This window comes from Bos indicus, chromosome 2 (assembly GCF_029378745.1).
Source record: "Bos indicus isolate NIAB-ARS_2022 breed Sahiwal x Tharparkar chromosome 2, NIAB-ARS_B.indTharparkar_mat_pri_1.0, whole genome shotgun sequence".
Classification (NCBI taxonomy): Eukaryota; Metazoa; Chordata; class Mammalia; order Artiodactyla; family Bovidae; genus Bos; species Bos indicus.
In genome coordinates this window covers 124322168-124344926 of record NC_091761.1, presented here as the reverse complement: position 1 = coordinate 124344926, position 22759 = coordinate 124322168, and the positions used below count along the sequence as shown (strand labels likewise).

Genomic DNA, 22759 nt, shown 5'->3' with positions numbered 1-22759 from the left:
CCGCCCAGTTCCTCCCCCGTCCTCCCCGCCGCCCTGCTGACTGGCAGTTGCCTGCACCAATCCTAAGGCACCCCGGGTCGGGGGCGGGGCCTCACGCCAGAGTTGCCCTGTCAGTGCAGGTGGAGGCCCCCGAAGGGGCAAAGTGGCAGGAACCTCTTAAAGGGCGAGAGCGGCGGAGGGCGAGAACGCGGCCCGGCCCGGCCCGGCCAGGTCCCCGCCCTGTCCAACCCAGGTGAGCCTGGACCTCCTGGCGGACAAGCCCGGGTCCCGGGAGGGACGGGGTGAGAGACAGACGGACGCACTCCCCAAGGGCCCGGGGCGTCCCGCGGGGAGCGGGGAGAGGTCTGGTTCTCAGGATCGGGGGCGCTATAGAGGTTCCGGGTCCCCAGTTCCGAACTGGGGGTCCAGTTGGGGGGGTCTGGGATTCCCGAAGTTCAGAGTGCGGGGAGGGGCAGGGGAGGCAGGAAGGGGGTCCGAGAGCTCGCGTCCGGAGCTGGGTGCTTGGCGCGCGGTCCCAGCCGGTTCCGGGCCTGTCCAGGGCAGGGGTCCGGGGTGAGGCGCGGGCGGGCGGGTCTCTGCGAAGGGCTGCAGCCCAGGCTTCCCCCCACCCCCCCACCCCCTCAACCCCGCCCTGTCGGCCCTGCGTGCTCCTGCCGGGCGGGCTGCAGCGAGGCTGGAGCGGGCGGGAGGGCGGCGCGCGCCGGGAGCGGGCAGCTGGGTCCCGGCCCCCGCGCCCCGCTCCGGCCCTTACGTAACTGACTTTGAGTTTCCGGACTGAGGGACCCGCGAGCTGGGGCGCCGGCTCTGCCGGCCAGGGTGGCTCTGCTGTCGCCGCCCCGGCCGCACAGCTCCCTTTCCAGGCTGGGTTTAGGGGACTTCTCTCTGCCTCCGGTCGGCCGGGTCTCCCTGTCGGGCTCTGGTTCCGGCTAGATCTCATCTCCCGGTTCCCTGTGTCTCTCGTCTCCTCTGTGTGTGGCCCGGCCTCTCCCTGTCCTGCCCTCATCTACACTTTCTAGCAGACCCCACCTCTGTGGGTTGGGATAGGACTTCTTCTCTCCAGCAAATTGGAGGCCAGGACGTGTCCAGACCAACCTCAGCCCAAGCTTGCCCCAGAAGGAGGGCGGGGAGGACTACCTGGTAGGATTAGGGGAGGTTACTCCGGAGGCCCACAGATTCTTCTGGGAAAGGAGTGACTGAATGTGACCCCTTAAATTCCCAGATTAGAACTGAAGGCAGCTCCTCCCCCCGACCCCCCCTTTGCTTCTGAGCCCTTTTCTCCAGGAGGAGGTTTTCTCCAGGCTCAGGGAGAGCCTGACCTGGGTTGGGGCTTCGGGCAGCTGGAAGTCCCTGGAAGAACTGCTCAGCTACTGAAGGATGAGGGTGGGGCCCCGGGGCGCCCAGAGCACTGGCAGCAGAGCCCCAAAGGCTACTTACTGCATGCTCCCACCGTCACCCCAGTTACAGGCTGGGGACTGGCCTTGGCAGGAGGCTGGGGTGGGGAGGGGATCAACAGGAGGCCACCAGAAGACTTTTCATGGGGGGGTGCGGGAGGGTGGAGGTATAAGTGACAGACTCTCAGGTCTAAGGGGCACTTGGTGGGGTCACTCTCTGCCTTCAGGGTCCTTCTGAGTGTCAGAGAAACAGACACCTCAGAAATAATTCCTGCATCGCAGCTGTCCAGTGCATGTAAACAAGGTGTTAAGGGCACCGGTGAGGTGGGAGTTGTTCATTCTGACCAGGGGTGGGGAGGAGAGACTTGGCAGAGGAGGTGGGAGTTAGGGGAAGAAGGGCATTCCGAAGCCGTAGGGAGCAGAGAGGAGGGACAGAAGGGGACTTCAGGGATCCTATAGGCTTTTCATGCAGCAGAACTGGGTTTGAAGCCTGGTCCTGCCATTTCCTTGCTATGTGACCTTGCATGAGTCACTTCACCTCTCTGAGCCCCAGGTTCCTCCTTCGTCAATAATCCAGATCTTACAGGCATTAGCAGAATCAAATGAGCACTGAGTGTGCAGTGACTGGAATGGTAGCTGGTCTGGGAACAGGCCAGCGGGGGTGCGTTAAGAAGGGAATGGAGTGAGGAAGCCCTGAGGTTTTCTCTGTGTATACAGAAGAGTCAGGCAGGACCTGCCAGGTCCCTGGAGATGTGGGATATGGGTGGAATGTCTTGTGTGGGTGACACCCATCTGTTTTCTGATCAGCCCATCCCTGAACTGCCTAGACCAGGCTAGTCTCCCTCCTGAAGGCCCCAGGTACCAACAGAAGCTCTCAGGCTGCCCCGGTCCCTAGGCCAGTGGGAATGGGGCCCAGCACCCTGTTTGCAGAATGGACACTGGCCGGGAGCCTGGCTGGCTGCACCGGGCAGGAACATCCCAGCCTGGCTGGGAAGATGCTGACACTGTAGAGACTTCTGGAGGCCCAGAGTGCTGCTGGCTGGAGTTGGGTGGTGCTGATAGGATCTGAGACAGAGGCTGGCCAGGGTGGAAGCGAGGAAGGGAGATGCATGGAGAGACCCCCTGGAGGGGGAGCCTGAGCAGAGCTATGGAACCAGAGAGGAATTTCATGTGGTTATTCCCCAAGCCTTCCCGGAGCACCTCCAGTGTGACTTGTATGGCTCTGCTAGCCAAAGGGCTAAATGTGCTGTGCTGTGCTTAGTCACTCAGTCATGTCTGACTCTCTGCAACCCCATGGACAATAGCCCACCAGAATCCTCATGGGGATTCTCCAGGCAAGAATACTGGGGTGGGTTGTCATGTCCTCCCCCAGGGGATCTTCCCAACCCAGGGATCGAACCCAGGTCTCCCACATTGCAGGCTGATTCTTTACTGTCTGAGCCACCAGAGCCGAATAGGATACCCATGAAAGGCTCACCGTAGAGGTCATGGTGGCCTGAGACTTGTTGGGGGTTTACGGAGTAGACCTTTATGACAGTCCCCTGGGGGATTGGTCACTCAGAGTTTCTCCAGGGCCTAAGATTCTGATGTTGGTTAACAGGGCAGGATTCTACTGCCTGATCATCTGTGGGCAGTCACTTTTCTCTCCGGGGTCTCAGTTTTCTTTCTGTGAAGGAACATAGAGTCTCTAAGATCTTCCAGCACTCATTACTGCAGCCCCCAGGACCTAGTTTGGGACTATCCTCACCCCACGTGAGGGGAGGGGAGAGAATGGGGATAAAGGGCAAAGTTGAGTGTAATGGGCACTCAAGTCCTGTTCTTGGCCTGTGTTCTTGAATCATAGAACTGTAGCCTCTTGAGCACTTATGCAGGGTGTGTTGTGCCAAGCCTTTCATATGCAACATTATGTATTTCTCATAATCCCAACATCCTCATGAGGGAATAGGTATTATCCCTATTCAGGGAGGTGAATTGACTTGAGCAGAGTCACATAACTAGGAAGTGGTTGGGGATTCTAAGCCAGGTCTGTCTGACTCCAAAGCCCAGATTCAGCTACAAGAGGGTGACTCTACCCAGTAGGTACTGAGGTGCCTGCATTACTTAACCCTTACTTGCAGAACCTGCCTGACCCCTGCTGGGTGAGCTCACAGCTCTGAGATGTTCAAGCTAGGGAGGTGGGGGACAGGCTGTGTGGGTGCACTCTGGGCCCAATGAACGGGGGCGGGGGTGGGAGTAAGGAACAGAAAGAGCAACTGTGGGTCAGGGCCTCACAGGGAACTTCTCCAAAGGGCCAGCCCCGCCTGACTATGCTCAGTGCAAGAGCTAGGCATGAAAGGCACCCTGGGGTATGTGGCCAATTTGGGCCTCAGTTTCTCCATCAGTGAAGCATGGGTTTGGAGTCGTTGAGTGCAGACATTCCTTGGCCTGTGGGTGAGTGGCTGAAGTTGGCAATGGGGTCAAGGGTTAGAGGAGGGGTCAGGTAGCAGTGACTGAGCCTGTGGAGGGAGAGCTTGGATCCTGGGCTGGCTGTTTGACATTTGAAAGGCTTGGCACAGAGTGCCATGCACAGTAAGTGCTCAGGAGGCTGCAGTTCTAATTATGATTCGAGATTTCAGAGGAAGGGACTGAAGCTGGAGATGTTCAAAGGCTTGTTTGGGACTGGACACATAGTATTGCAGAGACTGAAGGGGAAATGGAAGGGAGAGCAAAATCCAGGCAGGTGCCAGCTGGACTCTTGGCTCAACCACTTAACTCGGTTTGGAGATGTGAAATGAGGGCCCAAGAACACACAGAGAAGAGTTCCATCACCTCACTGTCTTCATCTGTAAAACGGGAATAGTAATCATTCTGTCTTTGTCCACTTCCTTGGTCACTGGGAAGGTCAAAGGAGAAGAGGCGTTTGTGGAATCAGGTGAGAAGGCTGGTTATTTTTCAGTTCAAAGCTGTAGTTCTAGGTGCATGTTTGTGGGGAGGGAGCATTTCTGACAGCAGCTCTGCAGGGATGCTTTATCCTGGGGTTGCACTGGAGAACAGTCCTATTTATGTCACCAATAAATGTCACCACTATTTATTGAGGAATTAGTTACCGTACACCAGGCACTGGGCTCAGAGCTTCACCTCTCATCTCTTTTCATCTCTACCTTCTCAGGTCAGTGGTGGCCTGACCCACACTAGAGGTCTCTGAAACCCACGCCTACAGCTCCCTATGGTAACAGTAGCTAACATTTCTGAAGAGTTTCCTCTGTTACTGTGTGCCAAGCGTTCTTCAAAATGTTTTACATATATTAACTCAATCTTCACAACAGCCCTGGAGGTGGGTACCAATACTTTCCCCATTTTACAGAAGAATAACTGAGGTGCAAGGAAATGAAGAAATGGGCCTGGTATCACAAAGCTAGTATGTCGTAGAGCCAGGGTACGGAGCCAAGTTCTCAAGTCTCCTCCTTGAAGCGCTCATCACAATTGCAATTCAGTTATTGTAAGATTGCCTCCTCACTGACTGTAGGTTCCATGAGGGCAAGGACTGACACCTGGCACACAGTAGGTGCTCAGCTAATGTTTGTGCACAGGGATCCTGCTGCTTCCAGTGGGCTGGGCCCTGGGAGAGCTCGTGAGCTCAAGGTAGATTATCAGATTTCTGACTAAGGGGGTATCTGTGCCAAAGAACCCCTGAGTCATAGGGAGGGCAGGGTTCCCCTGGGCCCACGCTCAGGCCGAGGAGGGACCCCGAAGATGCATTTGCTGGCTGTACTGTGTCTCACTGCTGTTTTTTCTTTCCATGTGTCACCGTGGCGATGGCTCCATGGCTTCTCCCTGACGGCTGCGGGATCCTGTGGCTGCTTCTGGGTGAGTACTGGTTCTCCTAAGGAATGGCCACTGGGAAGTATAAAGGGAGGCCTGGGGTTGGGGAGGAAGAGACGAGGGAGGGTCCTAACTCTGAAGTTAGGATCCTGTCGCAACCAGCTGACTTCTCGCCGGATGCCTGGCATGCTGATGTGGTGATTTTGGGGTCACGTGACACAATGCAAAGGTCTCTGGGGCAGATTGGCCTGGACTAGAATCCTCATTCTGCCATGTGCAAGCTAGGTGGCTCTTTGCGTCTCAGTTTTGCCTCTGTGAGGTGGGAATATTCACACTTGCCTGATACAAGCATGTTTGTTGTTTTATTCCTGTGAACCCCACAAGGGGCCGGGATGTTTGTTCTCCTGCTCACTGCTGTCCCCCAGCACTGAGGATAGAATGGCTTGTAGTAGATGTGCAGTGAATATTTCTGAATGAAAGCACATATAAATTCGGAGTCACGGTGCACCCATCAATGTGCTTTGTATTGGATTAAAAGGCTAACACATGTGAAGTGCCCAGCGTTATAGGGGCTCAGTGAACACGAGTCCTCGCTTTGCTCCCAAGATGGTGAATTCCTTGGGGTCAGGTCTCTGTTAAGTGAGCCCTGAGTCCTTTGAACTGAGCATGGTCAAGTACCAAGCAGGCATCAGGGAGCAGAGATAGTGGCCTAGGCAGCTAGACTCAGGGCCCTCTGCTTAGGTCTGGGGAAGGAGTGATGGAGCTTCTGGATTTCATCAGCAGGGTGGGGCTGCTTGCTGGGGAGGTCTAGGGCTGAAGGCGGGAGGGATGAGGAGGGACTCTGCCTCCCAAGACTGCCAGTTTCCTAGCTGTGTGACCTCGGACAAGACACAACCCTCTCTGAGTCCTGGAGACTTCATCAGAGACATGCATATCCTAACACCTGCCCCACGTGGGCAGCGGGAAGAGCTAGTGAGAAGTGCTGGGCACAAGGCCCTGCTTGGTAACTGCTGGTTTCCTCCCCACCCTGGGCTCATTCTGGGAGGGGACAAAGTAAAGGGTTCCTCTTTTGGGCTCCTTTCTCCTACTTTTAACTTCACACCCAGGAGGAACTAGAATCTAGGAGTCAGGAGCCCCAGACTCCCCAGCAGGCTGGCCAGGGTCCAGGGATAAGGGCTGGCTTCTGCCCAGTGTGGAAGTAGCTGAATGGAGGACTCAGCTCTGCCATTTTTTTTTGGTTGTGTGACTTGATTCAATAACCCACCATCTCTGGGCCTTGGTTACCTCACCTGTTAAAATAGGGTGAGTAAAACATACTTCCCTCAAAGGATTATTCAATGAGCAAACGGGGTGGAGCAGGGACTATCCTCACTGTTAGTGTTTGGCCCTGGCTGAGGAGGCTCCAGTGAGGGAGCCTGGAGAATTGCATCCTACCTTGGCCTGGGGATTCTGAGATTCGAGTCCTCATATGTACTATTGCTGCTTATTGGATTTTTTAATATGCTGGGCTGGTTGTTATATGTTATTTCAGACACATTATTTCATCTAGTCCTCCCAGTGACCCTATGAGGTAGGCATTATGGCCCCTACTTTATGGATGATGTAATTGGTGCTGAGTAAAGCAAGTGAGTTACAGAGTCACAGAGTTATTTGGGGGTAGAGTTGGGGCTCAGACCCAAGTCTGCTCACCCCATGGCCACAGTTCTTTGTGTGTAACTCACCTGCCCCACGAAGGTAGAGGCTGGGTCTGAGTCTTTTCTGTCTGTCTCCATCGCCCAGCACAGGGTTGGTGGGGGCTGCTGGACTCTTTGCTGCACGCACGCGCGCGCACACACACACACACACACACACACGGCACCCCCACCCAGTCTGGTGCTCCAAAAGTATTGAAAGGAGAGAACAGAAAGCCAAAGCCCTGATAGCGTGGCAGTCGAGAGTCAGATAGACATGGCTTTGAATCCTGGATCTATTGCTTTCTGTTGCTTTTCTTTCTGTGACCTTGGGCAAGACATTTAACCCTTTAGAACCATACTGTCCTTATCTGTAAAATGAGAATAAAGAAATAACCTGCCTACCTTTTAAGAATTCTTATGAGGATTAAATAGTGTACATAAGGCACACGGTGAGTACTCAATGATAGCAATTATTGTTATTATAGTTATAATTATGAGTGTTATTTTGGGATTACAAAAACATCCCTCTTGAGACAGTGGAGACCAGGCCTGGGAGGAACCCGCTGGGGATGGGTAGGTAGTCACCAATCTAACAGGTTCTGAAAGGCGCCCACATGTGGGAAGGGAGGAGGCCTCTTGGAAGTAAGAATGTCCCTTCCTTTCCTATCTGTCTGCTTTCACTTACACCCACTCTGTGCCTGGCCCCGTGCTGGGCATGGGGCACAGAGGTGAATCTGTGTCATCTCTGCCCCCACTGTCTCCTGCCCTGAGGATGTCGGAGCCTGGCTGGGGAGGAGGAAACGGGAACTACCAGCTCCACCTCTGATGGATGCAAAGTGTGGCCTGCGACTGTCTCTTCAGGCAAAGACAAGGAGAAAGAGCCATCCTAGTGGAAGGAATTGCTTGGCTATGTACAGAGCCGTGACCTGCACTTGGGGGAACACGGCTGGAGAGACAGGTTCAGGGGAGTTAGGGGACTTGACGTGGAGGCCATGGGGGCCATTGGACATGAAGCTGGGGAAGGGGGTGGTCAGGCTTGTATTGCATTTGGATCACTGGGTGTGGACACAGACAGGAGGGAAGGGGCAGGGCAACTCTCCAGGTGAGCGGTGCTGAGATATGGGGCCTGGGACTGAGCTGGGGAGCGGGGAACACGCACCATGGGTGGTTGTGAGCTCTGTCCAGGAAGCAGAACCAGAGCCTGCAGGGCGTCAAAGGACCCCTGTGGGCAGGCAGGAGGGGACAGAGGTGAGGGTGATGTCTTAGGTCAGGGGGTGATGGGACCTGCTGGAGTCTCTGCTGAGGGACACAGCTGGGTCAGGGGGTAAAAGCCCCTTGTCTGCTCCTGGCACCTTCTGCCTCAGTTCCCCAGGGCCCATTCCCCTCCTCCTGCTTTAGGGGTCCCCTGTGGTGACTCTGGCAGGGATGGGAGCTCTTTGGGGGTGGAGGCCGGGTGGGGCTGTGAGATGCAGACAAGCCTTGGGTTCTAGCCTTGCCAATGCCATTGATGTCTGTGTGGCCCCTGGAAATCACCTCCTCTCTTGCCCTGTTGTCCTCGCCTTGGAAGTGTGGATGAGAAAACCTGTTTTGGGGGCTTCCCTGGTGGTCCAGCGGTTAAGATTCTGTGCTTCCACTGCAGAGGGCATGGTCTGATCCCCGGTCAGTCGGTTGGGGAAGTTCCGCATGCTGTGAGGTGAGGCCAAAGGGGAAAAAAAAAGTGAAAAGTAATAAACTTTTCAAGAAAAGAAAACCTGTTTTGCTTGCCTCAGTGTTTCAATGAGAAAATACAAGCAGAGACAACAAACATCTATCGAGCATAGACTGTGTACCAGGTTCTAGCGGGGCACAAAGATGATGCAGAGAGGAGGTTCCTCCCCTTCAGGAAGCATGAAGTGACTGAGCCCAGACCAGCAGGTGGTTAACACTGGGCATCAGGGGGAGAGATAGCTCAGCTGGGATTTGAAGGATGAATAAGAGCTCTCTAGGTAGGCAGTGGAGGGAACAGACTCTTAGGCACAGGGAACAGCATGTGTGAAGGCTCGAACCTACCCCATGTGCTCAGGTCCTAAGTACCTAGTTTGGTATGGCCGGAGCAGGAAGGGAGAGGTCGGTGCTGATTTCGATGAGGCTGGACAGGGAGGCAGGCCCAGATCCCACACTTGGTACCCTTTTCTTCCTGCGCCTTCGTAACTGCTGGCCCCGCCCCCCCCACCCCCCGAGACTGCCAGGGCCCTTTCCACTGTGCCCTCTCCCCACCCACCCTCCAGCTTCCCTCCTTGTTCCTCTCACCCCAACTCTTGTCACACCCAGCAGCTGCCTCTCTCAGGAGTCAACAAACTGGGGTCCCTGCTGGCTCTGCCACTTATGGGTTGTTTTGCCCTCCCTGAACCTCAGTTTCCACTTCAGTGAAATGGGGACAGTGGTCTTCCTCACAGGGAAGGGTGGAGGCTTCAATGAGGTAAGCCCCACAAATGGCCTTGTGTGGTGTCTGAATGTCATAGGCCCCCGTCAAAGGCAGCTTTACTGAAATCATGATGATTTGGACTTCTTGGTCTCCCTGGTTCTGCCCACTGCTTCCCCTGCCTCTCCTGGCAGCCAGCGCTGGCCAACAAAGGAAGGAAAGGATTAAGAAACAGCCCCGTATCTCCAGAGGGGTCCTGGCCCTCAGCCGAGCATGTTCCCTCCTGTCCCTTGCCCCCCTTGGCCTCAGGCTCTAGGACATGTGGTCTTAAGGCCTGGACTCTTCCCAGCTCCCCACCCAGGAAGCTCCTCCCAGACTAGAGGCCAAAAGCAGCAGCAGCCCTGAAAAGGGGACTGAAATTTTGAAAATATGTAGCTTAATTTTTTTCCCTGCAAGCTGATAATCAGGCCCTTTTTTTTTTCTGTGTGATTGGGAGAGGAGCAAATGTCATGTCCTGTTATCTGTGGGTGGCCCCGTAGTCTGGGTGGAACTGGATCCCTGAGTCTCTTGGATTTTACAGCAGAGGCTGGTGACCAAGTCTCTTTTGGTACAGATGTGGGAAACTCAGATCAGAGTAGGCGGCTGATGGCGCAGGGTCACACAGCAGGAACGTAGGTCTCCGGACCTGTTTTGCATTGTCCTGTGAATGCTTGTGATGCTGGCTATTATGGCACCGCCCTGAGCCTCGCTTTCCTCTGCTGTGGAACGGGGTGACTTTACTGTGAGGACTGGCAGTAAGGTGAATAGAGCACTCAGTCCGGGGCTCAGCACAATGAGGCCTCAATGGTAGGTTGTTGTTTAGTCGCTCACTGATACGGGATCATTGTGTGTGTGTGTGTGTGTGTGTGTGTGTGTGTGTGCTCAGTTGCTTAGTCATGTCTGACTCTTGCGACCCCATGGACTATAGTCCCCGAGGCTCCTCTGTCCATGGGATTTCCTAGGCAAGAATACTGGAGTGGGTTGCCATTTCCTTCTCCAGGGGATCTTCCCCACCCAGGGATCGAACCCGCATCTCCTGCATTGGCAGGTGGATTCTTTGCCACCAAGCCACCTGGGAATTCCCAGTGGTAGGGAGCAACTGTGATTGCTGCTGTGACAGCTGTTATAGCAACTGTGATAACTGCTGCCTCTGAGAACGTCTCAATCTAGGGACTTGGAGTAGTCGATAGTTTCTTGTTGAACAGATGACATCCAGTAGACTGGTTTCAAAGTCAGAGGCTCAGCATCCCCCCCCCACCCACACCCCCACTTCCCCCTTCCTGGTTGGCTGGAACACTCTAGCCTCACCCTTGGCCTGATTTTGGCCTCTGCCCCTGGCCCGTCTCTGCCCTCCTGGCACCATGCCTAGCACGGCCTCTCTTCCAGGAGTCACACGAGGACAGAGTTGCCCTTCTGCAGCCTCCTCTGCTCCATCACCACTGCAAGTGCTTGGGAAAAGCAGAGTCGGGAGGATCTTGCGTCACCCAGGCCTTGGCTGGTTTTATTACTGTGGGGACAGTTGAGGGCTCAGGGGCAGAGGTGGCTTCTGAGCTCTCTGGCACTGTCTTCAGGGAGCTAAGGCGACATGAAGACTTTCGCAGAGGCTGCGAGATAGGTCTCGAAGGGCAGACCTGGTCCAGGCCCCAAATCTGGTGGAGTGGAAGGACCGCTACACTGGGGGCTGGAGGGCGGCGTCCCTTCCCCACGCCCTCTTGGAGCCTTTTTTTGATTTATAAAAGGAAGGGGATGGATTGATGTCAGAGGTTTCTACTAACACTACAGGATTAAAAGAAGGGATTTGGGGGCCAAGAGAGAGCTCCGTTTAGATTGCAGCTTCACCACTGACCAGCCATGGGGCCCCTAGCAAGGTGTTCTCCCTCAGTTTTCTCACCTGTAAAATGGGAAAAATATTAGCAGCTTCTCATGGGTACTTAAGGGCTAAATTAGATAATTCAGGTAGAGTACTCCTTCCATAGCAGGCACACTGAAATGACTGTTATTGTTGTCATTCTGAGATTAGCAGAGGCAAGAAGAAATCAGCCAAGGCCAGTTAGGGAGCAGTTCATGAAGAAGGCAGGGCTTGAGAATGTGCAGGATTCACCCATCTGTTCATTCACTCAACACAGACATACTTAGATTCGCCCAGGCGGGGCACAGAGAAGAGCAGCAGGGAGGCTGGAGAAAACCGGAGGCAAGCAGACCTGCCTGTTCTAGTGGTGTGGCGTGGGCTCACTGTGTGTGTGTGTGCTTGTCGTGTCCAACTCTTGTGACCCCGTTGACTGTAGCCCGCCAGGCTCCTGGGACCATGGAATTTTCCAGGCAAGAATACTGGAGTGGGCTGCCATTTCCTATTCCAGGGGATCTTCCCAACCCAGGGATCGAACCCATATCTCTTGAGTCTCCTGCACTGGCTGGTGGATCCTTTACCACTGCACCGCCTGGGAAGCCTCTGTGGGATCATTACCTCTCTTCTTTGGGTCTTGTTTCCTCAACCGTAAAGCAGCGAGACAAGTGAGCATTATCCTTACCTCCAGAACTGTCCTAAGGTGTAAGAGAGCTCAAGTATACAGTAGGTGATCAGTCTAGCTGATGCCTTTTCTTTCCTATTTCTGTTAACGACTTGGAGGTTTGATCTCAGGTGGCAAGTCCTTGAATCTACCAGCCACACCGCCAACCCCAGGGCCTTTGCACTTGCTGGCCCTTCAACCTGGAACACCTACCCCAGATCCTTCCATAACTTGTTCTCTCATCTTCTTAATGTTTTTGTTTAAATGTCACCTGCTCAGTAAGGCCTTTCCAGACAGCTCTGTTTAACAGTGTGACACTGCAATGCCAACACTCCCTCTCCTCCCTCCCGGCTTATTTTTATCCACATCTCTTACCATTCTTTGACCTACAATATTTTATGGAGTATCTGCTTATTGTTTGACTCCCCTCACTGGCATGTAAGCTCAGAGATGATGGTGATATTTGTCTGTCTTGTTCATTGTCATATCTCCTGTACCTAGAAGAGTCTGTGGTACATAGTAGGTGCTCAACAAATATTTGTGGAGTGAATTTTTAAAAATTAATTAAGTTATTTTTGACTGTGCTGGGTCCTTGTTGCTGTTCACAGGCTTTCTCTAGTTGCGGCAAGCAGGGGCTGGATACGGTGCACGGGTTTCTCTTTGTGAGGGCTTCTCTTGTTGCGGAGCACAGGGTTGAGAACGCTGGCTCAGTAGCTGTGGCACATGTGCTTAGTTGGTCTGTGGTATATGGACTCTTCCCAGATCAGGGATCAAACACCTGCGTGGAAGGTGGACTCTCAACCATTAGCCCACCAGGGAGGTCCTTGTGGAGTGAATTAATGAATAAATGAAGCTTTCTTCTCTAGCACTAATCTGAGCATGCATACATACACACAAACACAATAAATTAATAAATAATTGCGTGAGTGGTCATCATTCTCTCCATTTGCCAGATAATACTTTGGTTGGGTCAATCCTGAAGCCCTTTAGCTTCTGACATTTTCTGCCAGGGCATCAGTTTCCGTTGGAGTGCCCAGATCTTTTGTTCCTAAGTCTGAGCTATGCAGAATTTCTAGTTGGGACTGTTTGGCTGTTGGGCCCACATGGTTATTATGTCATTATTGGTAATTAGCACTTAGGCCTAGAGGATTGAGCTTTTTGTTTCTCAGCAGAAATCACAGCAGACAGCTGTGCTGGCCAGTGGGGCCCCAGGCCTGGAGCAGCTTCCTCTATAACCCCCCACTTCCAGCTATGGGTCCATGGCTTAGAGAGACCAAGGCAGAGGTGCCCAAAGCTAAGGGCAGCTGCATAACTAGTTTAATTGCTGTCTTTTCCAAGCAGTGTTCTGGAAAGTTTCTTCTCCCTTACACCTTTGGTTCTCCATGCCTGGCTTGGTTCAGAAGGGATCCCCTTGCCCCTGGAGAAGCTGGGTGTGGTTTCCAAAGGTCTAGCTCACAGGGGGATTTTCTTTCTTTAAAAAAAATTAAAAAAAAATTTTTAAAGTTCTTTTTGACTGCTCTGGGGCTTTGTTGCTACACACAGGTTTCTCTGGTTCTGGCAAGCGGGGGCTACGCTCTAGTTTCGGTGCTCAGGCTTCTCACTGCAGTGGCTTCGCCTGTTGTGAGCACAGGTTCCAGGGTGTGTGGGCTCAGTAGTGATGGCACACGGACTTGATTGCCCTGAAGTATGTGGAATCTTCCTGGACCACGGACCAAACCCATATCCCCTGCATTGGCAGGTAGATTCCTAACCAGTGGACCACCAGCGAAGTCCCATAGAGGCATTTTCTGATGCCCAGGATTCTGGTATTATGGGTAAAGGAAATAATCCAGTGTTTAAGACTCAGGAGCCTGAGTTCAAGTCCCTGCTTAGCTGCTAGCTGAGTTGTTGGGTCCCCATAGGCTTTTTGTTAACTTTTGTGGGGCTTCAGCTTTCTCGTCCAGAGATAAACAGATAAAGACACCTACATGGCTTCACTGGGAAAGAGAGGCAGGATAGTGTAGTGGGCAAGGATAGGGTTCTAGAATCAGACATACTTGGCTTCCCCACTATACCTGTCCTTAGCTGTGTGAAAGTGAAGGTGGCTCAGTCATGTCCGACTCTGTGACCCCATGGACTATACAGTCCATGGAATTCTCCAGGCCAGAATACTGGAGTGGATAGCCTATCCCTTCTCCAGGGGATCTTCCCAACCCAGGGATCAAACCCAGGTCTCCCACATTGGGGGCAGGTTCTCTACCAGCTGAGACACAAGGGAAGCCCAAGAATACTGGAGTGGGTAGCCTATCCCTTCTCCAGGGGTCTCCCCAACCCAGGAATCAAGCCACCCAAGAATCGAACTGGGGTCTCCTGCATTGCAGGCGGATTCTTTGCGAACTGAGCTATCAGGGAAGCTTGTGTGACACTAGGCAAATTGCTTCACCTCTCTGACTTCGGTTCCCAAAGCTAAAGAATGGGGTTAAAATAGTACCCACTCCATAGGGCTGTGAGAACTAAATCAGAGAATGCAGGTAAAGGATCTGGGCACACAGAGAGTGCTCTGTACACTGGTATTATTGTAATGACCATTACAGGAATGCAAACAATCTGTAAGCTGTAAGAGCACCAGCAATAAAGCCAGGCAGATGTGGGTTTGAATTCTAATTCTGACCCTTACTACCTGGGTGATCTTGGGGAAGTTTTTCACTTCTGAGACTCTTATTTCCTTATCTGTAAAATGGGCATTATAGTCATACCTTCCTCCAGAGGCTGTTGGAAAGGTTCAGTGACATGTTGCATAAAAAGTACTTGGTACAATGGTTGGCACGTGTCATCCCCATTTTATAGATAAGGAAGAGGAGTGGTGACTCTCCTGAACTCACATAGCATCTTAGTGCTGGAGCTATTGTTTTGTTTTTAATAAGGATTAAATGTATATATTTAAATTTGGCTGCACCAGATCTTAGTTGTGGCATGTGGGATCTGTAGTTGCAGCGTGTGGGATTTAATTCCCTGACCAGGGATCAAACCTGGGCCCTTTGTACTGGGAGTGTGGAGTCCTAGCCACTGGGCCACCTGGGAAGTCCCTGGTGGAGCCTTGATTTAAACCCAGGTCTGCCTACCTCAAAAGCCCCCGATCCTTTTACCTCTTCTTGCCATCAGCCAAATATGGGATGAGGAGGAGGATGTCTGTTCTTGGGGCTGCTGGACTAACCTCATTCATTCCATGGTCCCCAGTGCCCACACACAGGAGGTGCTCAATAAATGTCTGCGGGCTGAGGAAAGGGGGACCAGTGTGTCCTCAATTCCAGGGAGGCTTTTGCCTTGGGATTGAGAGTTTTTTCCTTGCTTGGTTGACAGCAGAATAAAATAAAAATAAACAATATAACTCATACTCAGTGCAGATGTGGGCCTGTCATCTGAAAAACCCTTTGCACCTCCTACATAATTGATCCTTCTTGCTACACTGTGACATCCTGGATAGGCACCTCCGTTTGATTGATGTGGAAATGGGAGCCCAGAGAGGGTGTAATGGATAAATATTTGTGTCCTGTTCAAAATTCACGTTGAAGCCTTAATCCCAATGTGATGGTATTTGGAGACAGGGCCTTTGGGAGGCGATTAGGGTTAGACGAGGTCATGAGGAGGGGCCCTCATGATGAGATTAGTGTCCCTGTGAGAAGAGACACCAGCAAGCTCCCCGTCTCTCTGCCATGTGGGGGGCTGAGAAGAGGTGGCTGTCTACAAACCAGGAAGAAAGCTCTTACTGGAATCTAACCAGGGTGGCACCCTGATCTTGGACTTCAGACTCCAGAACTGTGAGAACATAAATTTCTATTGCCTAAGCCACCCAGTCTATGGCATTTTGTTAAGGCAGCCTGTGCTAAGAGAGAGGGTAAGTGACTTGCCCAGAGCCACACAGTGAACTTACTGCAGAGCTAAGGCTGGAGCTTATTTGTAGTGATTTCTCTCTTTTTTCCCCCACGGAAAAACTTCAGTCACTGGAAGGCTTAGAAATGGAGACTAGCTGAATGCAGGACAGACAGTTCAGGAACTGTCCTGCTTCAGCAACTTTGGAGGATCTTAGGGCAAGTCAAGCCTGGCCCCCAGTTCCTTCCTGCTTCATCATAGCTCCTCCTCTGCCCTCTCCCAAGGGAGGGTTGGGGCAGGCTGACTTCAGCAGGTTTAGAAGGGGCTCAGCTAGCTGGTGGCACTGAGCCTGTCCCCATGTTTCTTGGGAAACCCTCTGGGCCTGGAGGGTTCCCTGCCTGAGAGAGAGAGAATTAGTGGGTTAAGGTTGAGTGAGCTGGAAGCTTGGCTGGATCAGGGCCATTAGGCTCAGTCCAGCTGGTGAGAGAAGGGGATTGGAAGGGTCGTGGGAGGTCAGATCCCTGGGTCCCTCTTTAAATGTCCCAGGGCTCCAGTCAGAAGCAGCCGCAGCAGCCTTTCCCTGGGGTTTTGGGACAGACGTTGATGTTGCTCCTTCATCTAATTTCCAAAGTGCTTTCTTGAGAGTGACATGAAAGCCGTGTGTAGCAGAGGACAGAGGTAGAAGACAGATTTAGTTAAAGCTGTGTGACATGGCACAAATCATCTAATGTTTCTAGACTGTAGTTTCTTAGACTATAATTGAGGCTAATAACACTTTTCAGGGGTGCTATGAGGCTAAGTGCATTAATGCATATAAAGTACTCAGTATGTGCCTGGCACATAGTAAATATCTAATAAATATAATGGTCATTATTTTTAATAATAAGTTATTTCCCTTCTGGCTCAGATAGTCCTAGGTTTTATGGCTGTACAATTTATTGTGGCCTCCAACTTCAGAAGAGGAATGAGCTGGACTTATAAGAAGGAAGTGAACAGAATCTGTAGTAGGGGTCAGAAAACTTGAGTCCTGGTTTGGACTCTGCCACCCCTGTGCTGTGTGACTTCAGGCAAGCCTCTTCCAGTTTCTGGACTCCTTTTCCAAATTGTTTACATGTAGCTTGGGCTTGTTGATCTCTGAGGGCCTATCTAGTTCTACATTTTGTGAATCTGGAGGCCTAAAGAATACCTCAGTGACTGTCCACTGGAATCTCTTTTACAATTTCAATTTCCTTCCCTTTTGCCCCTTGTTTCTTGGAGTGTCTTCATAGAAGAAAGGACATAACTTGCCAACTCCAATATATGTATTTTAATCATATTTACTGTTTTTTTTTTTTTTTTTCTTTTACTATGCACAGAGAACTCTCTAAAACAGAGCTTAACACAGTTTTTGTAAGCAAAGTGCATTCTATCAGAGGGGTCAAAACATGCTCTGTGTTTTCAAATATGTAAGAGTATTCATTTAAGATGTTGTCTTTCATTGCATTTGCTGATTTCTTTTGCTTTTCTCTTGACAAAGGCTAGCACAGGCAGCTTTGTATGCTGTAACTAAAAAATATATATACATATGTTGCAGTCAATGCATTCTAAAAAATAATCATGGGTATAATTTAGATATAAAAAGGATATTTGTCAAGTATTAAGAGAGACAAATGGGAAAACAGAAAAAGAGAAAGAAGAAAAAAATGAGAAAAGAAAAAAGAGAAAAAAGAAAAAAGTAAAAAGAGAGAAAAAGGGGAAATAACCTAAATGATTAACATTTAAATTTAATTAAATTATGGTACATCCACTTGAGGGCACTGTGGGTGTCATAATATATTATTAGGAGGAAAAAAAGTTGGTTCTGAAACAATACGATCTAAATTTTAAAAAAGCATTAGGCCGAACCATATGCAATTGCTAATAACTTATAAAATCAGCAATTTCATGTGACTTAATATATATATACAAAAAAGTATATGATAGGAGAGGTACTAGAAGGGAAATCTTTCACTAAGATATTGATGGTAGTTATTTCTGATTGATGGCTTTATGCTGATTAAAATTTTTAAATTATTTGACTATTTTTTTGTGAACAATGCAAGTACTACTAAAAGTAATCCCCTAGAAAGGCATATCATTGTAAAAATAGCAGTTTTTCTGCCTTGTTATAGCTTGTTTATAATTTGTGTTTAAAAGCTATAAAATGACTTCAATTCTATTATCAGGGGCCGTATGGAAAGCTCTACTCTTCATGTACTTTTGGTACCAGGGTTGGTTTTTATTCAGTAGTGACTGTTCAGAACACTTTGCTGGTGGGCCCAGCTTTTCAAAGCCTTCTTCATCTCTTGCTACCCCCATAACCAACAAATGCTTTCCATGAGCCCTATCACTGGAGCTTCAGGCCAGCTGTGTCCCTAATCCACCCACGTCCCAGATTTGGGAATGGTTCAGTCTCCAACTGTTCCCCCACCTACCCCTGCTTTCTTCCAATCTCATCTCTTCCAGGTCATCGGAGGCCCCATCTCCCCTCCCTGGCCTTCCTCAGTGGTCACCACCTAATTTCACCGTTTAATTTCACCCTCTTCTGTGCAGCTGGTGTTGCTTTTTTGCTGGAGCTCAGTTTGTAATGGGGAAGGATTAGGACCCTTTCATGCCGTCTTTTTTCTTTTTCCCCTTAGTGCCCTTGACCGCTCAGGGGCTGAGAGGCGGCTTGCAGGGCCTGAAACAGGAGGGATGGTGGGGGAGGCAGCAACGGGCTCAGCTGGCAGGCGGCATAGAGATGGCCGCTAGAGACCCCGTCTTGGGGCTTGGAGCGTGGCACAGCCGCCACCCAGGTGTGAGCATAGGACAGGGAGGGAGGAGGGAGCTGAGTTTCTTCCAAGGAAATTAGCTTCAGAGATGGTGCTTGGGACCTTTTACCCTGTACTCAAAGGCAGCCTCTGTGGGGTGAGCTGGGACCAGATGTCTGGTTTGCAGAGGCCTCTCCTGAGAGGGCAGATGGGCACAGGAGTTAGAGTAGTTTCTCTGCCTTTGATTGGGCATGATTTTTCTTCTCATTCTGTACTATGTGTTAGGCCCAGTTATGCCCAAGGATCTGGCACTTAGCCTAACAAGCTATGGTGTATACCTAACTAATTAACAAAAATCCCTCATGTGTGGATAGTACTTTACAGTTTCCAAAGCCCTTTCATCTCCAGTCTAAGAATTAAAAGCCAGGACTGGACTTAAATATTTTAAGATTCTAAAGCCTGCGCCAACAGTTTTTGATGTGGTGTCACACGGCAGTCTAAATTTGAGTGGTTTACATCTGCCTTATGTTCCGCTGTTTTCTTCTAGTCTGAGAACCCCACTTTTTTTTTTCAGGGTGATGATTATTAAATATTACCCACTCCAACCAAGCCTCTTTAAACAGAAACTATTATCCTTGCCTAGCAGTTCATGGCATAGAGAATATTGGTTTTCATGAATCTGTATTTGCTGGATAACACGGGGATGGTAGTGGTTAGCTGTCTTGTGATTGATCTTCAGGATTTATCCTTCATGGCACCAGATTTCCAGGTCTGACAGGTGAAGGGGACCTCTGAGGCACATAGGTGGTAGAGCTAGAGCTCCCTGAACCTGAAGACCTGAGGCAGGGGACTAGAATATTCAAGCACAGGTGCTTCACCCTACTACACAGAATGACCTTGGCCAAGCCACCTAAGTCTCAGCTTCCTTTTATATAACATGGGGATAACTCACTCACTCATTCAGCAAATATTTATTGAGTATGCACTGTTCTGGGGGATGAACAAAAAGACAAAGTCCCTGCCCTCCCAGAGCTTGTGATCTAGTGAGTCTAAACTGCAGCAATTTATTGAGAGGGACAAACAGATAAGTATACAGTAGAAAGTCAGGTAGAAGTGCCATGAAGCAAAATTAAAGCATGGCAAGGGTGTGCTGCTGCTGCTACTAAGTCACATCAGTCGTGTCTGACTCTGTGCGACCCCACAGACGGCAGCCCACCAGGCTCCTCTGTCCCTGAGATTCTCCAGGCAAGAATACTGGAGTGGGTTGCCATTTCCTTCTCCAATAAGGGTGTGTTAGTGGAGGCTGTTTTAGATAGGGTAATCAGGTGATCCTAAAGGGTCTCTTAGGATGTTTCAAACAGGTAACCATGTAAAGTGCTCAGCTCAGTGCTGACAATTTAGTGCTTACCAAATATATTATTGTTATGTCAGCGAGCCCCACGCCTCTCAGTCAATATTTTAGTCTCCAAATAGCAGGAATAATTAACACTTAGGTAGATCTTACTGTGAGCTAAGCCATTTACATATTTTAACTCATTTAATTTTTACAGTAACTCTTATGAGGTAGGTAGGAGTTTGTTACTATCCCCTTTTATGGGTTGGGAACAAGCACAGAGTAGGCCAAACAATCAGGGAGACTGAGAATTGAATTCAAGTAGTCTGTTTCTTGGAGAAGGCAATGGCACTCCACTCCAGTACTCTTGCCTGGAAAATCCCATGGATGGAGGAGCCTAGTAGGCTGCAGTCCATGGGGTGGCTAAGAGTCCGACACGACTGAGCGACTTCACTTTCACTTTTCACTTTCAGGCATTGGAGAAGGAAATGGTAACCCACTGCAGTGTTCTTGCCTGGAGAATCCCAGGGACGGGGGAGCCTGGTGGGCTGCCATCTATGGGGTCGCACAGAGTCGGACACGACTGAAGCGACTTAGCAGCAGTCTGTTTCTAGAGGCCAAGCTGAGTTGTGAGGGGTCTAGGATTAGATACAAGGAGACAGCCTAGCTGGCATATACAGGCTCCCATGTCAGATTGCCTGGCTTCTTATCCTGGCAGGTCTAAGCCTCTCTGCTTGGGTTTCTTCATCTCTAAAATGGGAATACCAGAACTCTCTTACCTCTTACCATGCTTAAAACTGAGCCTTCTTTCTGCTCCCTGGTTTAGACACCAGCCTGGCAGGGAGTGTGGAAGGTTCAAGTGGCCTCTGAAGCTAATGAAAGGAAATAACGGGCACATCAGGCAATTGTGAGAGCTATTCTAAGCTCAGCTGGAGACCAGATTTCTGAAGCTAAGTTCTCACGATTTTGAGGGTGCCACAGCAAAATTAGGAGACCCGTAAATGCAGAAGACAGCTAAAATCTTGGCGTGGCCGCAACACTCAGCATCCATTTCAGGTCTTAACACAGCTACCAGGAGAGGTAAAGTCTCATCGATTGTCAGGGTTCGAATGGCGCCTAGAGATGTCAAGTTAGTAGGTGGGGAAACCGAGGCCCGGAAAAACTGAATGACTTATCCAAGGTCAGTAGGTGCATTTGGGGGACAGCCAGCGAGCGTGGTTAGCTTGGGAGCAACTTCCAAATCTCGGACCCTTATCTGGCCCTCCTGGGGGGTAAAGGGGTGGGGAGAGGAGCGGGAAAGGGCGTCACCTTCGTCTTGGGCACTAGCTACTCTGTTCCCCACGTAGGTAGCGCGGGGCCCCTGGGAACTTAAGGACCTGAGAGCCGGTTCGACCTGCGCTTGCGCACACGCGGCTAGCCCCTGGCCTTTTCCCCTTCTTTTCCCTTCCGCTCCCCTCTCTTTACCGGCCTAGGGAAGGGCGGGGGAAAACGTGAGGAGCGAGAACTCGGCCTTAGCCAATGGGCTGGCGGGCCGCGGGCCCGGCCCCCTCCTTCCCTCCGGCGCCGTCCAATAGAAATTTACTACAATGTTGTGGCGAACAGAGGGGGAGGGGCTCGCGGGGCGGGCTGGCTGCGGGCCGGGCCAGCCCTTGCCTCGCGGAGGGAAGGCGGGAGGGCGCGCGCCGGGGCCGCCCGCTCGCTCCCTTTGCTCGTTCGCTCGTTCCCTCCCTCCGGCCGGCGGGTTAGTAGTCAGTCAGTCAGTCCGCCTGCAGCCCGCAGGGCCAGCGAGCCGCAGAGGGCCGAGCCTCGGACGCCCGCGCCTTCTCCTGCCATTGTTCGTCTGGCGGCTGCGGCGGCGGGCGCGAGGAGCCCGGGCCCCAGAACCACCGGTGAGGCTAGGCTGTGGCGGCGCGCGAGCGGAACTAGGGTAGGAGGGTGGGGGGCTCGGAGCTGTCCCCGAGGGGACGGTCCTGGAGGCCGCGGCGGTGCCCCTGCCTCTTTGTCTCCAGCCCCTCCGCAGGCCCGGGCCGGGGGGCGCGGGCTGCACGGCCTCCGCAAAGCCCTCTCTGCAAGCCGGCGACCGAAGGCTTGGAGCCGGGACGCGGTCGGCCTGAGGGGGAAATAAGGCCGGGGTGGCGCTGGAGGGGAGCGTTTAAAAGTTAGGCTCCGGGTGCATTTTTGACGAGGGGGCGATCGGTACCGTCTGGTCAGGCAGTCATGGTACAGTGGGCAGGAGCCCTTGAAGGAAAGCAGGTGGGGGGCGAGTTGCAGGTTTCGGGTGGTGAAGGTGTGGGGTGCAGCCGCAGAGCGATTTCTCGGTGACGAGGTAGCTGGGCGGTCTGAAGTCAGGCTCAGTTGTGAGGGGTGGAGGGAGCCTGCAAGGACTTGAAGGCCTTCCCGCCACAGATACCCATATCATTAAAAAAAAAAAAAAAAAAAATCCCCCCCCCCCACCCCCAAGTCTCTATGCTTTCCCACTGAGTCTTCCCGGGTCCCAGAGACCAAGGGGTTAAACCGACTCCCAGCTTCGTGACCTCCTTTTTCAGTTTGTGCATCTGTCGGCTTGGACGTATTTCCTCCTGCTCGCTGGGCTGCCTTTACCTGTGGAGAGGGTAGTATCTGGGCTTGTCCACCGAGATGTATCGCCAGGCTGTTATTCCTGGTGGGGGTTTGCCAAAACAGGTTTGTTCTTCCCAGAAACCAGCGTTCTCTTGAGAGTGAAAGTGATCTCACGTGAAACAAATTGCCGAGGGATTGATTTCTGGCCACATGAATAGCGACTCTCATCCTGTTTTTTTCTCTAGCTGTACCCAACCGTAAATGACTAGTCTGTGGAGACTTGTCGTTTTTTGGCATGTATTGCTGATTAGGAGTTAGTTTTTTTCTTTTTAAGAGATGCCGAGCTTTTCTTTTCTTTTTTTTTTAGTAGTCTGTGTGATTTCACAGCTGCTATTCTGTTCTGTTTTTAGGGAAGATTGGAAGAAATGGTGATGTCTT

General features: G+C 51.4%; 1 protein-coding gene across 17 annotated transcripts in view; it reads left to right on the top strand.

The window, feature by feature from the left end:
- Positions 1 to 76: 76 nt before the first annotated feature.
- The window catches only part of EPB41 (erythrocyte membrane protein band 4.1), a 181637-nt gene continuing 158954 nt past the window's right edge, over positions 77 to 22759 (top strand). For 4 of the 17 annotated variants that reach the window (XM_070774974.1, XM_070774984.1, XM_070774967.1 and 1 more), the window contains exon 1: positions 21420 to 21651. The gene's annotated coding sequence lies outside the window, so the exon portion shown is untranslated. The other 13 variants (XM_070775001.1, XM_070775021.1, XM_070775018.1 and 10 more) reach the window with 9 other exon arrangements.